General features: G+C 43.4%; 1 pseudogene; it reads left to right on the forward strand.

Moving 5' to 3' along the window:
- Positions 1–14,380, forward strand: part of LOC115155067 (leucine--tRNA ligase, cytoplasmic-like) — a 32,892-nt pseudogene that overhangs the window by 11,711 nt on the left and 6,801 nt on the right.

Raw genomic sequence — 14,380 nt, forward strand, 5'->3', positions numbered from 1 at the left:
ACACAGCCGTTCCATGTTGTGTGTGCCCTGAGTGTTAAACACAGCCTTACCATGTTGTGTGTGTCCTGAGTGTTAAACACAGCCTTACCATGTTGTGTGTGTCCTGAGTGTTAAACACAGCCTTACTGTGTTGTGTGTGTCCTGAGTGTTAAACACAGCCTTACTGTGTTGTGTGTGTCCTGAGTGTTAAACACAGCCTTACTGTGTTGTGTGTGTCCTGAGTGTTAAACACAGCCTTACTGTGTTGTGTGTGCCCTGAGTGTTAAACACAACCTTACCATGTTGTGTGTGTCCTGAGTGTTAAACACAGCCTTACCATGTTGTCCGTGTCCGTGTCCTTGCCCATGGATGTCCAGGGGACACAGTGGAAGACGCTAACTTTGTGGAGTCCATGGAGTGTTTCAAGGAGATGATAGCCAATCAGAACAACCTGAGGACAGGGCCAGCTTTTGCCAGGTAGTTTGCAATGTCCAATGAGATAATTTAATCTAACACAGTGTGGAATCATCATCCAACGAATTTATCTCCATCAAGGAGAAATGTCTTACCTTAGCATAGTTCTAACATGCTGACTGCACTGGCTAATAAAAATAAAAGATTAAGATGGGCAAAAGAACACAGACACTGGACAGAGGAACTTTGCCTAGAAGGCCAGCATCCCGGAGTCGCCTCTTCACTGTTGACGTTTAGTTAGTGTTTTGCGGGTACTATTTAATGAAGCTGCCAGTTGAGGACTTGTGAAGCGTCTGTTTCTCAAACTAGACACTCTAATGTATTTGTCCTCTTGCTCAGTTGTGCACCGGGGCCTCCCACTCCTCGTTCTATTCTAATTAGAGCCAGTTTGCGCTATTCTGTGAAAGCAGTAGTACACAGCGTTGTACGAGATCTTCAGTTTCTTGGCAATTTCTCGCATGGAATAGCATTCATTTCTCAGAACAAGAATAGACTGACGAGTTTCAGAAGAAAGTTCTTTATTTCTGGCCATTGAGTCTGTAATTAAACACACAAATGCTGATGATCCAGATACTCAACTAGTCTAAAGGCCAGTTTTATTGCTTCTTTAACAGTTTTCAGCTGTGCTAACATAATTGCAAAAGGGTTTTCTAATGATCAATTAGCCTTTAAAATTATAAACATGAATTAGTTAACAAAATGTGCCATTGGAACACAGGAGTGATGGTTGCTGATAATGGGCCTCTATACGCCTATGTAGATATTCAATAAAAAAATCTGCCATTTCCAGCTACAATAGTAATTTACAACAATAACGATGTATACACTGTATTTCTGATCAATTTTATGTTATTTTAATGAACAAAAAATTAGCTTTTTTTTAAAAAAAAAGGACATTTCTAAGTGACCCCAAACTTTTGAATGGTAGTGTAGATTCCATTTAGCAGACACTTTTATCCAGAGCGACTTAGTCATCCGTGCCCCAGTGGGAATCAAACCGATGATCCTTGACATTGCAAGTGCCAAACTCTACCAACTGAGCCACATAGGACCATGGTTCACTATAACCAGCAGATGTACACAATATAATAGGTTAGGCATTAGGCCTGGGACGATACCAGTATCGCAATATTTTTTCCATGCTGCCAAAAACGAAAACACGCAGCAGACCAAAGTTTTTGGTCCTGTATGTATGTAAAACTTGATGTATGTAAAATATTGGGTGCTATAGCTTGGAAAATAAATAAATGTCACTCTGGATAACAAAATAATGATGTTTGTTTTCTTTTTGGTAGATTGTTTATTTTTAGGATCAGCCTTTCCTACTGAAGTTGGAACCACAACCCAAAAAATAGCAAGCTTGTTTTGGACATGAAGTAACACCATAATGGCCCTTCCTGTCTCCCACAGACCGGTTATACCAAGCAACCTGCAGCCCCCCAAGAGCAGGATTATATCTAGCTACCTGGCGCCCCCCAAGAGCAAGGTTATATCTAGCTACCTAGCGCCCCCCAAGAGCAGGATTATATCTAGCTACCTGGCGCCCCCCAAGAGCAGGATTATATCTAGCTACCTGGCGCCCCCCAAGAGCAAGGTTATATCTAGCTACCTGGCGCCCCCCAAGAGCAGGATTATATCTAGCTACCTGGCGCCCCCCAAGAGCAAGGTTATATCTAGCTACCTGGCGCCCCCCAAGAGCAAGGTTATATCTAGCTACCTGCAGCCACACAAGAGCAAGGTTATTTCTAGCTACCTGCAGCCACCCAAGAGCAAGGTTATATCTAGCTTCCTGCAGCCATCCAAGAGCAAGGTTTTATCTAGCTGCCTGCAGCCATCCAAGAGCAAGGTTTAATCTAGCTGCCTGCAGCCACCCAAGAGCAAGGCTAAATCTAGCTGCCTGCAGCCACCCAAGAGCAAGGCTAAATCTAGCTACCTGGCGCTCCCCGAAAAGCAAGATAACATAATGCTCAGTGCTCTGCCAAGGGACAATCCATTTGTACCAGTAATAGCTGGTGAGTGAATATTAAAGGGATACTTAGAGATGTTGGCAATAATGCCTTTATCTATTTCCCCAGAGTCAGCTGAACTCGTGGATACCATTTATGGCTCTGCGCCCAGTATGAAGGAAGTTAGAGGTAGTTTCACATGCCAATGCTAACTAGCATTAGCGCAATGACTGGAAGTTTACAGGAACAGTGAGCATGCTAGCTACTCCCATAGACTTCTAGACACTGTGCTGTTCCCATTGATTTTTTGTCAAAGCGATAAGGCTGTTAGCAACTTCCAGGGGTGCAACAATGGTTTTAGAAGTGGGGGGGACATTATTATTATTATTTTATTAGCTAGGGAAACTGACAGATCAATACTTGGCTATACAGACTCACATTGCGCTGAAAAAAAACACACATATATATATATATATATATATATATATATATATATATATAAAACCCTCCCATTTTATATATATATATATATATATATATATATATATATATATATATATATATATATATATATATATATATATGGGTCTTCAATCACTTCATCTTGATTGACTCTGATCCAGTGTGAGTGAGGCAGAAATAATAAAAGAATAGCTAGTGAGCAAAACTTTCCAACTATCCCCTTAAACCTTCTTATGGGCAGGTGGGACGGTAGCCTCCCACCTGGCCAACATCCAGTGAAATTGCGGAGCTCGAAATTCAAACTACAGAATTATAAATATTTAACTTTCATAAAATCACAAGTGTAATACATCAAAATAAAGATTAACTTCTTGTTAATCCAGCCGCTGTGTCAGATTTCAAAAAGGCTTTACGGCGAAAGCACACCATGCGATTATCTGAGGACAGCGCCCCGCATACAAAACCATGAAAAACATATTTCAACCAGGCAGGTGCGACACGAAAGTCAGAAATAGCGATATAATAAATGCCTTACCTTTGATGATCTTCTTCTGTTGGCACTCTAAAAGGTCCCAGTTACATCACAAATGGTCCTTTTGTTCGAAAATGTCCTCCTTTATATCCATAAAAACTCACTTTAGCTGGCGCGCTTCAGTCAATAATCCACCCAGTTTCCCTCCATCAAAATGCATACAAAATGAATTGCAAACGTTACTAATAAACTTTTCCAAACAAGTCCAACAATGTTTATAATCAAACCTTATGTACCCTAATACGTAAATAAACGATAAAGTTTAAGACGGAGAATCGTTATTGTCTTTACCGGAGGAAAATACCAAAGAACGCGCTCTCATTCACTTGCTTGGAAACACTACAGCCAAAATGGGAGCCACCTAGAAAAACTAACATTTCTGGCTCATTTTTCCAAAAACCAGCCTGAAACTCTTTCTAAAGACTGTTGACATCTAGTGGAAGCCCTAGGAACTGCAATCTGGGAGGACTTCGCCTTATAATAAAGTGACAGCCATTGAAAATAGTGGTAGGCTGAAATGTTTTTGTCCTTAGGGTTTCGCCTGACATATCAGTTCTGTTATACTCACAGACATTTTTTTAACAGTTTTAGAAACTTTAGAGTGTTTCTATCCAAATCTACCAATTATATGCATATCCTAGCTTCTGGGCCTGAGTAACAGGCAGTTTACTTTAGGCATGCTTTTCATCCAGATGTGAAAATACTGCCCCCTACCCAAGAAAGGTATCTTAATGTGCAAGTGCTGTAGCCCTTTACACTCGTACTTGTATACGTGTTGAAAATGGCAGAGTTGTGCACTGATAAACGCTTAAATTGTACCTCAGTGGCTGTACAGCTATAGATGACGTCAGAGCTATGGCTCTATGCTTCACAGCTCGATATGGGTTTTGACTGACAGCCGTTCTGAACTTGAGCATCTTGCTCCACAAGAAGTTGCCCCCAACCCTCCCATTAATTGGGCAACTTTTGCATTTTGTTTTCTGAGTGAGGGAAATGCTGTAAATTAAGAGGACTCAGTGTATTTTGAAAGATGAGACATTGAGGATTATAATAAATAACTATTTGATGTCATACAAGCAACCCAAACACCTGTGAGTCCAATTGTGCACTTCACATTTCCATATCATAAAACTCATGTCATATGCAATGGCAACGTTTATGATCACTATGTTTGATGTACATTTACAAGATGTCATGGCGTCATACCCTGGGCTGTTCTGAACAGAATCAGCCCATCACCCTGGGTTGTTCTGAACAGAATCAGCTCATCCCCCTGGGTTGTTCTGAACAGAATCAGCCCATCACCCTGGGTTGTTCTGAACAGAATCAGCCCATCACCCTGGGTTGTTCTGAACAGAATCAGCCCATCACCCTGGGTTGTTCTGAACAGAATCAGCCCATCACCCTGGGTTGTTCTGAACAGAATCAGCCCATCACCCTGGGTTGTTCTGAACAGAATCAGCCCATCACCCTGGGTTGTTCTGAACAGTATCAGCTCATCACCCTGGGTTGTTCTGAACAGAATCAGCTCATCACCCTGGGTTGTTCTGAACAGAATCAGCCCATCACCCTGGGTTGTTCTGAACAGAATCAGCCCATCACCCTGGGTTGTTCTGAACAGAATCAGCTCATCACCCTGGGTTGTTCTGAACAGAATCAGCTCATCACCCTGGGTTGTTCTGAACAGAATCAGCCCATCACCCTGGGTTGTTCTGAACAGAATCAGCCCATCACCCTGGGTTGTTCTGAACAGAATCATTCCATCACCCTGGGTTGTTCTGAACATAATCAGCTCATCACCCTGGGTTGTTCTGAACAGAATCAGCCCATCACCCTGGGTTGTTCTGAACATAATCAGCCCATCACCCTGGGTTGTTCTGAACAGAATCAGCTCATCACCCTGGGTTGTTCTGAACATAATCAGCCCATCACCCTGGGTTGTTCTGAACAGAATCAGCCCATCACCCTGGGTTGTTCTGAACAGAATCAGCCCATCACCCTGGGTTGTTCTGAACAGAATCAACCCATCACCCTGGGTTGTTCTGAACAGAATCGGCTCATCACCCTGGGTTGTTCTGAACAGAATCAGCTCATCACCCTGAGTTGTTCTGAACAGAACAGGTCTGAACAGACCCAGATTGTTATTTGTAATGGACTGTTTTTGGATTGCATAAACCAGTGGTTCCCAAACGTTTTATAGTCCCATACCCCTTCAAACATTCAACCTCCAGCTGCGTACCCCCGATTGCACCAGGGTCAGCGCACTCTCAAATGTTGTTTTTTGCCATCATTGTAAGACTGCCACACACACACTATACGATACATTTATTAAACATAAGAATGAGTGTGAGTTTTTGTCTGGTATCCTAGGAAGGAGACGGACTGTTGGAAGAACAGACATTTCTCAGCATTGACGTAGAGGTCATGCTCCAACAGTCGACCAAGCACCTTGCACACCAGGGACACATGCTTGGTGCATGTAGCAGAGTATATTAGAATGTCATCTATATACACCACTACACCCTGCCCATGCAGGTCCCTGAAAATCTTGTCTACAAAGAATTGGAAGACTGATGGAGCGTTCATCAACCCGTACGGCGTGACTAGGTACTCATAGTGCCCAGAGGTGGTACTAAATTCCGTATTCCACTCGTCTCCCTCCCGGATACGCACCAGGTTGTAAGCGCTCCTGAGATCGAATTTTGTGAAGAAGCGCACCCTGTGCAATGACTCTGTCACACTGGCTATGAGAGGCAGCGGGTAACTATACTTCACCGTGGTCTGATTTATACCTCGATAGTCAATACACGGGCTTAAACCTCCATCCTTCTTTTTCACAAAAAATAAACTCGGGGAGGCAGGTGAAGTGGAAGGCGGAATGTATCCCTGTCCCAGAGATTTGGAGACATATGTTTCCTCCCGTGACAGAGGATACATGTGACTCCTGGGAAGTGCTGCGTTTACCAGGAGATTTATCGCACAATCCCCCGTCGATGGTGTGGTAGTTGAGTCGCCTTCTTCTTACAGAAGGCGAGAGCCAAATCTGCATATTCAGGGGGGATGTGCATGGTGGAGACCTGGTTTGGACTCTCCACCATAGTTGCACCTATGGAAACACCTACACACCTCCCTGAGCACTGACGTGACCATCCCTTGAGAGCCCCCTGTTGCAACGAAATAGTCTGGTCATGATAGGCCAACCAGGGAAGCCCCAACACCACAGGAAACACAGGAGGATTGATCAGAAAGAGACTAATTCTCTCCTCATGACCCTCCTGTGTTATCATACATAGTGGAGCCGTGACCTCCCTAATCAGCCCCGACCCTAACGGACGACTATCTAAGGCATGTACAGGGAAGGGCACATCAACAGGAACAATAGGGATCCCTAAACTACGTGCAAATGAACTGTCAATAAAGTTCCCAGCTGCGCCTGTATCTACTAACGCCTTATGCGGGGAAAACTCATGAAATTCTATACATACACACGTGCGCAACAGGGAGCTCTGGGTGAGTCGGGTGCCGACTCACCTGGGATGATCCACCAGTGCCCTGCCTGCTGCCTCGACTCCCTGGGGAACCTCCCCAGCACCGACCAGCAGTGTGCCCTCTGCGGCCACATGTGGTGCAGGAAACGGCCCCCCCTCTGGTCACCCTCAGAGCAGCACCTCCAAGCTCCATAGGTGTAGGGTCGGAGGTGCTGGGGATGGAATGGACGGGCCCCGATCCGGACGTCCGCGGGTGGCCAACAGGTTATCCAGCCGAATGGATAAATCCACCAGCTGGTCGAGGGTAAGAGTGGTGTCCCTGCAGGCCAGCTCCCGACGAACGCCCTCACGTAGACTGCATCGGTAATGGTCGATCAGGGCCCTCTCATTCCATCCCGTGCTGGCAGCCAGGGTCCTGAAGTCCAGAGCGAAGTCCTGTGCGCTCCTCATCCCCTGTCTGAGATGGAACAAGCATTCCCCCGCCGCTCTCCCCTCAGGTGGATGATTGAAGACCGCCCGGAAGCTGCGGGTGAAATCCTCAGAGCGGACCGAAGCTGCATCTACTCCTCCCCAGACAGCATTGGCCCACTCAAGCGCTTTCCCCGACAAACAGGAGATGAGGGCGGACACGCTCTCGTGTCCCGAGGGAGCCGGGTGAATGGTCGGAGGACTGGGTGCACCTGCTGACTCCATAATTTCAGTGAGTGTTTCTGTCAAGTGTCAGTGTGTAGCAGGGTGGACGAAGTCAGGCGCAGGACACAGAACTGAGTAAAAACGTAACTTTACTCGAAAATAAACCAAACATATATTCCACACTGGGAAACACACCAGCTCACAGAAATACTGACCACTTCACAACGAACAAACACGCACAAAACCATGTGGGAACCAAAGGGTTAAATAGGGAGTAAATTATAACGTAATGGAAACCTGGTGTGTACAATCAAGACAAAACAACATAGAAAAAGAAACGTAGATCGGTGGCGGCTAGAAAGCTGGTGACATCGACCGCCGAATGCCGCCCGAACAAGGAGAGGCACCAACTTCGGCGGAAGTCGTGACACCCGCATATTGAATATAGTTGCGGAGAGTCCCTGTAATCCTAGATTCAAATTATTCAGGCAAGAAAAACATCACCCAGATAGGCCAGTTGTGTGAGAAACTCGTCATCATGCAAGTGGTCAGACAAGTGAAAATTATGGTCAGCAAAGAAAACTTTAAGCTCGTCTCTAAATTCAAAAAAACTTGTCAATACCTTTCCCCTTGATAACCAGCACACTTCTGTATGTTGTAAAAGCATTACATGGTCACTGTCCATATCATTGCATAGTGCAGAAAATACACGAGAGTTCAAGGGCCTTGCTTTAATTAACAAAGTTAACCATTTTCATTGTAGTGTCCAAAACATCTTTCAAGCTGTCAGGCATTCCCTTGGCAGCAAGAGCCTCTAGGTGGATAATGCAGTGTACCCAAGTGGCGTTGGGAGCAACTGCTTGCACGCCCGTTACCACTCCACTATGTCATCCCTGTCATGGCTTTTGCGCCATCAGTACAGATACCAACACATCTTGACCACCAAAATCCAGTACTTTAAAAATATCCTCTCCTGTTGTCCTTGTTTCCAGTGGTTTGCAGAACAGGATGTCTTCCTTAATTGACCACCCATAAACGTAACGGAGGTATACCAGGAGCTGTGCCAGGCCCGCCACGTCTGTTGACTCATCTAGCTGTAACGCATAGAATTCACTGGCTTTTATGCGATGCAGTAATTGTTTCAAAACATCTCCTGCCATGTCACTGATACGTTGTGAAACAGTGTTGTTTGATGAAGTCATTGTCTGTATAGTTTTTTTTGGCCTTTCTCCCAGCATTGTCCCAGCCATGTCCACGGCAGCAGGAAGAATGAAGTCCTCCACAATAGTATGGGGATTGCCTGTCCTAGCCACTCGGTAGCTCACCATATAAGATGATAGTACTTTTGCACATATAACACACTGTGGCTGAGGAAGGGCACTACTCCCAATATAAGTGAACCCCAAATCAATGTAGTTCTCATCATATTTGTGCCTCTTCGATGGTCCAACGTCCCTGTCTGTTGTTCGGTGCTTTCCCGGGTAAGTGGGCAGTAGCTCTTCGGCTGCATCAGATTCACAACTGTCAGTATCCATGCTAGCTGGGCTAACAACAAATGTAGAATTACTGATGCTAGCATTGGATGTGCTCGTGGAAGCCGAACAACTTGTGTGGTAGACAGGTGCAGGTGTTGTACTGCTGGTACTTTTTTAAATGTAAATCACATTTTTATTTAGCTTACCCCCCGACGGCATTGCGTACACCAGTTTGGGAATACCTGGCATGAACAACATTAATTGTGTGATGACGGGGATGCAGGGTTGTGTTCAAAACATCTACACTTGTGCTTTCTCTAGTTCCCCAATGGCACAGCTAGGAGAGCTCAAAATAGAAGCTTATACAGTTGAAGTCGGAAGTTTACATACACTTAGGTTGGAGTCATTAAAAAGGTTAGGCGTCCTGCTAGTGGGACAACTTCTGGTGAAACTGGAGGGCGCGCAATTCAAATAAATAATCATAATAATTATGGATATTAAACATTTAGGTACATACAAGTGTCTTATATCGGTTGAAAGCTTAAATTCTTGTTAATCTAATCGCACTGTCCGATTTACAGTAGACTTTACAGCGAAAGCATGCCATGCGATTGTTTGAGGATGGCGCCCCACATCAAAATATTTTTCCACCGGCAAAGGTTTCATAAATTCACAAATAGCTATTAAATATTCACTTACTTTTTGAAAATCTTCCTTTGATTTGTCATCCAAAAGGTCCCAGCTATAACATGTAGTGTCGTTTTGTTAGATAAAATCCTTCTTTATATCCCAAAAAGTCTGTTTAGTTGGCGCCATCGATTTGAGTAATCCACTCATTCAGCGTTCCAAGATAGCAATCCGAAAATCTACCCCTAAACTTTGTTTCAACAAGTCAAAATACATTTCTAATTAATCCTCAGATACCCTAAAATGTAATCAAACTATAATATTTCATACGGAAATAAGTATGTTCAATAGGAAAGCGATATTAGCAGGTGCCCGTTGTCTTCATGGTGCGCGGTCACACAAATTTCCAAGCAGATGTCCTTGTACTAAAACTCATTATTCTTACTTGTTTTGGAAGAAACAAGCCTGAAACATTGAACAAAGACTACTGACACTCAGTGGAAGCCATAGGAATTGCATACTGAGAGCTAGATTTAATTATTTCCATATCCTCTAGGGGCTATGTGGGACGCAAGCGTGCCACCCGTGGTGCACCCTATCAACAACAGGTGCATTTCAAGAGCGGCAAATTTGAAACCAATTAAATGTCAAAATTCTAATTTTTCAAACATACAACTATCTTACACCCTTTGAAAGATAAACATCTCCTTAATCTAACCACGTTGTCCAATTTCAAAAAGGTTTTACGGCGAAAGCATAAAGTTAGATTATGTTAGGAGAGTACATTGACAATAGCTGTGTGTAATGTTTTGTCAATTCAAAGACAGGCGTCACCAAAACCAGAAAATCAGCAAAAATTATGCACTAACCTTTGACAATCTCCATCAGATGACACTCCTAGGACATTATGTTAGACAATACATGCATTTTTAGTTCTATCAAGTTCATATTTATATCCAAAAACAGCGTTTTACTATGGCGTTGATGTTCAGGAAATCGTTTCCCTCCAATAACCGGCAGTCAAGTCAGCACAACAAATTAAATAATTACTATTCGAAAACATTGGTAAAATATTATATTGTCATTCAAAGAATTATAGATTTACATCTCTTGAACGCAACCGGATTGCCAGATTTAAAAGTAACCTTACTGGGAAATCACACTTTGCAATAATCTGAGCACTGCGCCCAGAAAAATACGCTTTGCGATACAGACTAACCGCCATGTTGGAGAGATCTAAAATCGAAAATACTATGTAAATAATCCATTACCTTTGATTCTCTTCATCAGATGTCACTTCCAGGAATCCCAGGTCCATAACGAATGTAGTTTTGTTCGAAAAAGCTCATCATTTATGTCCAAAAAGCTCCGTGTTGTTTGCATATGATCTATGCCCGCCGGACTTCACTTCATGAACGAGGGGAAAAAATATATTTACGTTCGTTCAAACATGTCAAACGTTGTATAGCATAAATCATTAGTGCCTTTTTTAACCAGAACATGAATAATATTCAAGGCGGACGATTGCGTTCTCTTTTAAAACGTATTGGAACGAGAGTACCCAACATGAACTCGCGCGCCAGAGTCTAATCGGCCATCACCGTTCCATGGCTCTTGTTCGGTCAGATCTCACAGTAGAAGACTCAAAACACTTTGTAAAGGCTGGTGACATCTAGTGGAAGCAATAGGAAGTGCTCAAACATTAATAAGCCCCTGTGTGTTTCAATGGCATAGGCTTAAAGGTAATTCAACACATCAGGTATCCACTTCCTGTCAGAATCTGTCTCAGGGTTTTGACTGCCATATGAGTTCTGTTATACTTACAGACACCATTCAAACAGTTTTAGAAAATTCAGAGTGTTTTCTATCCAAACCTGAACAATAATATGCATATTCTAGCTTCTGAGTTGGTGTAGGAGGCAGTTAAAAATGGGCACATATTTTTTTCAAAATTCTCAATACTGCCCCCTAGCCCTAAGAAGATATACTTTCCATTGTAAGAGCATGGGCTCTCAAAAAAAACATATCTATTGTGTTATAGTCTCCTACATTATTTTAACATTTCTACAAACTTCAGAGTGTGGGTGTTTTCTTTCCAATGGTACCAATTATATGCATATCCCAGCTTCAGGGCCTGAGCAACATGCACTTTATTTTGGGCACGTCAGTCATGCGAAAATTGAGAAAAAAGGATCCTAGCCTAAAGAAGATAAAACTTGTTTTTCAACTACTCCACAAATTTCTTGATAACAAACTATAGTTTTGCCATGTCGGTTAGGACATCTACGTGTATGACACAAGTAATTTTTCCAACAATTGTTTACAGACAGATTATTTCACTTACACCTCACTGTATCACAATTACAGTGGGTCAGAAGTTTACATACACTAAGTTGACTGTGCCTTTAAACAGCTTGGAAAATTCCAGAAAAGGATGTCATGTCTTTCGAAGCTTCTGATGGACGAATTGACATCATTTGAGTCAATTGAAGGTGTACCTGTGGATGTATTTCAAGGCCTTCCGTCAAACTCAGTGCCTCTTTGCTTGACATCAGGAGAAAATCTCAATATATCAGCCAAGTCCTTAGAAAATAAATTGTAGACCTCCACAAATCTGGTTCATCCTTGGGAGCAATTTCCAAAAACCTGAAGGTACCACATTCATCTGTACAAGCAATAGTACGCGAGTATAAACACCATGGGACCACGCAGCCGTCATACCACTCAGGAAGGAGATGCGCTCTGTCTCCTAGAGATGAACGTACTTTGGTGCGAAAGTGCAAATTAATCCCAGAACAACAGCAAAGGACCTTGTGAAGATGCTGGAAGAAATAGGTACAAAAGTTTCTATATCCACAGTAAAACGAGTACTATATCGACATAACTTGAAAGGCCGCTCAGCAAGGAAGAAGCCACTGTTCCAAAACCGCCACAAAAAAGCCAGACTACGGTTTGCAACTGCACATGGGGACAAAGATTGTACTTTTTGGAGAAATGTTCTCTGGGCTGATGAAACAAAAATAGAACTGTTTGGCCATAATGACCATCATTATGCTTGGAGGAAAAAGAGGGAGCTTGCAAGCAGAAGAACACCATCCCAAACGTGAAGCACGGGGGTGTCACTCCCTGACATGAGAGAGACGTTTTTCTCTGTTTAGTTAGGTCAGGGTGTGATATGGGGTGGTCATTCTATGTATTGTATTTCTTTGTTTTGAGCTGAGTATGGTTCCTAATCAGAGGCAGCTGTCTATCGTTGTCTCTGATTAGGAATCATACTTAGGCAGCCTTTTCCCACCTGTGTTTGTGGGTAGTTGTTTTCTGTTTTGTATTCGTTACCTGACGGAACTGTTGGCTTTTCATTTTGTTTCTTTTGGTCTTGTGTTTCATTGTTTAATAAATCATCTTGAACACGTACCACGCTGCGCTTTGGTCCACTCCTTCAGACGACAGCCGTAACAGGGGGTGGCAGCATCATGTTGTGGGGGTGCTTTGCTGCAGGAGGGACTGGTGCACTTCACAGAATAGATGGCATCATGAGGGAGGAAAATTATGTGGATATATTGAAGCAACATCTCAAGACATCAGTCAGGAAGTTAAAGCTTGGTCTCAAATGGGTCTTCCAAATGGACATTGACCCCAAGCATACTTCCAAAGTTGTAGCAAAATGGCTTAAGGACAACAATGTCAAGGTATTGGAGTGGCCATCACAAAGTCCTGACCTCAATCCTATTGAACATTTGTGGGCAGATCTGAAAAAGCGTGTACCCAACTTATTGTGGGAAGCTTGTGGAAGGCTACCCGAAACGTTTGACCCAAATTCAACAATTTGACCCAAATTCAACAAATTCAACAATTTATAGGCAATGCTACCAAATACTAATTGAGAGTATGTAAACTTCTGACCCACTGGGAATGTGATGAAATAAATAACAGCTGAAATAGATCATTCTCTCTGCTATTATTCTGACATTTCACATTCTTAAAATAAAGTTGTGATCCTAACTGACCTAAGACAGGGAATATTTACTAGGATTAAATGTCAGGAATTGTAGTTGAAGACTCTTCTTTGAGTCATAAAAGTGCATTGAATTTACTTAGGAACTGTGTACACTTTGGAGAGGTGTGTGACCACTAGGAGACACCAGTAGCCCTCTCACTCAAACCCTTGTCATTTTTTGCCTTGTATTGCACCTAAACCAAATTTTCCAGGAATTTTCTTTTTCTTTTATTTATTTATTATTTCTCCCCAGTTGGTAGTAGTTACAGTCTTGTCTCATCGCTGCAACTCCCGTACGGACTCGGAAGAGGCGAAGGTCGAGATCCATGCGTCCTCCGAAACACAACCCAACCAAGCCGCACTGCTTCTTGAAACAATGCACATCCAACCCGGAAGCCAGCCGCACCAATGTGTCGGAGGAAACACCGTACACTTGGCAACCTGGTCAGCGTGCACTGCTCCCAGCCCGACACAGGAGTCGCTAGTGCGCGATGAGACAAGGATATCCCTGCCGGCCAAACCCTCCCTAACCTGACGACGCTGGGCCAGTTTTGCGCCTCCCCATGGGCCTCCCGGTCACGGCCGACTGCGACAGAGCCTTTGCTCGAACCCAGAATCTCTGGTGGCACAGCTAGCACTGCGATACAGTGCCTTAGACCACTGCGCCACCCGGGAGGCTTCCAGGAATATTGTTATCATGTTACTGAATGTATCCAGAGTATTTTCTAATTTCGTTATCAACAAATGCGGGCGAAAAGTACAATAAA

This window comes from Salmo trutta, chromosome 19, assembly GCF_901001165.1.
Source record: "Salmo trutta chromosome 19, fSalTru1.1, whole genome shotgun sequence".
NCBI lineage: Eukaryota > Metazoa > Chordata > Actinopteri > Salmoniformes > Salmonidae > Salmo > Salmo trutta.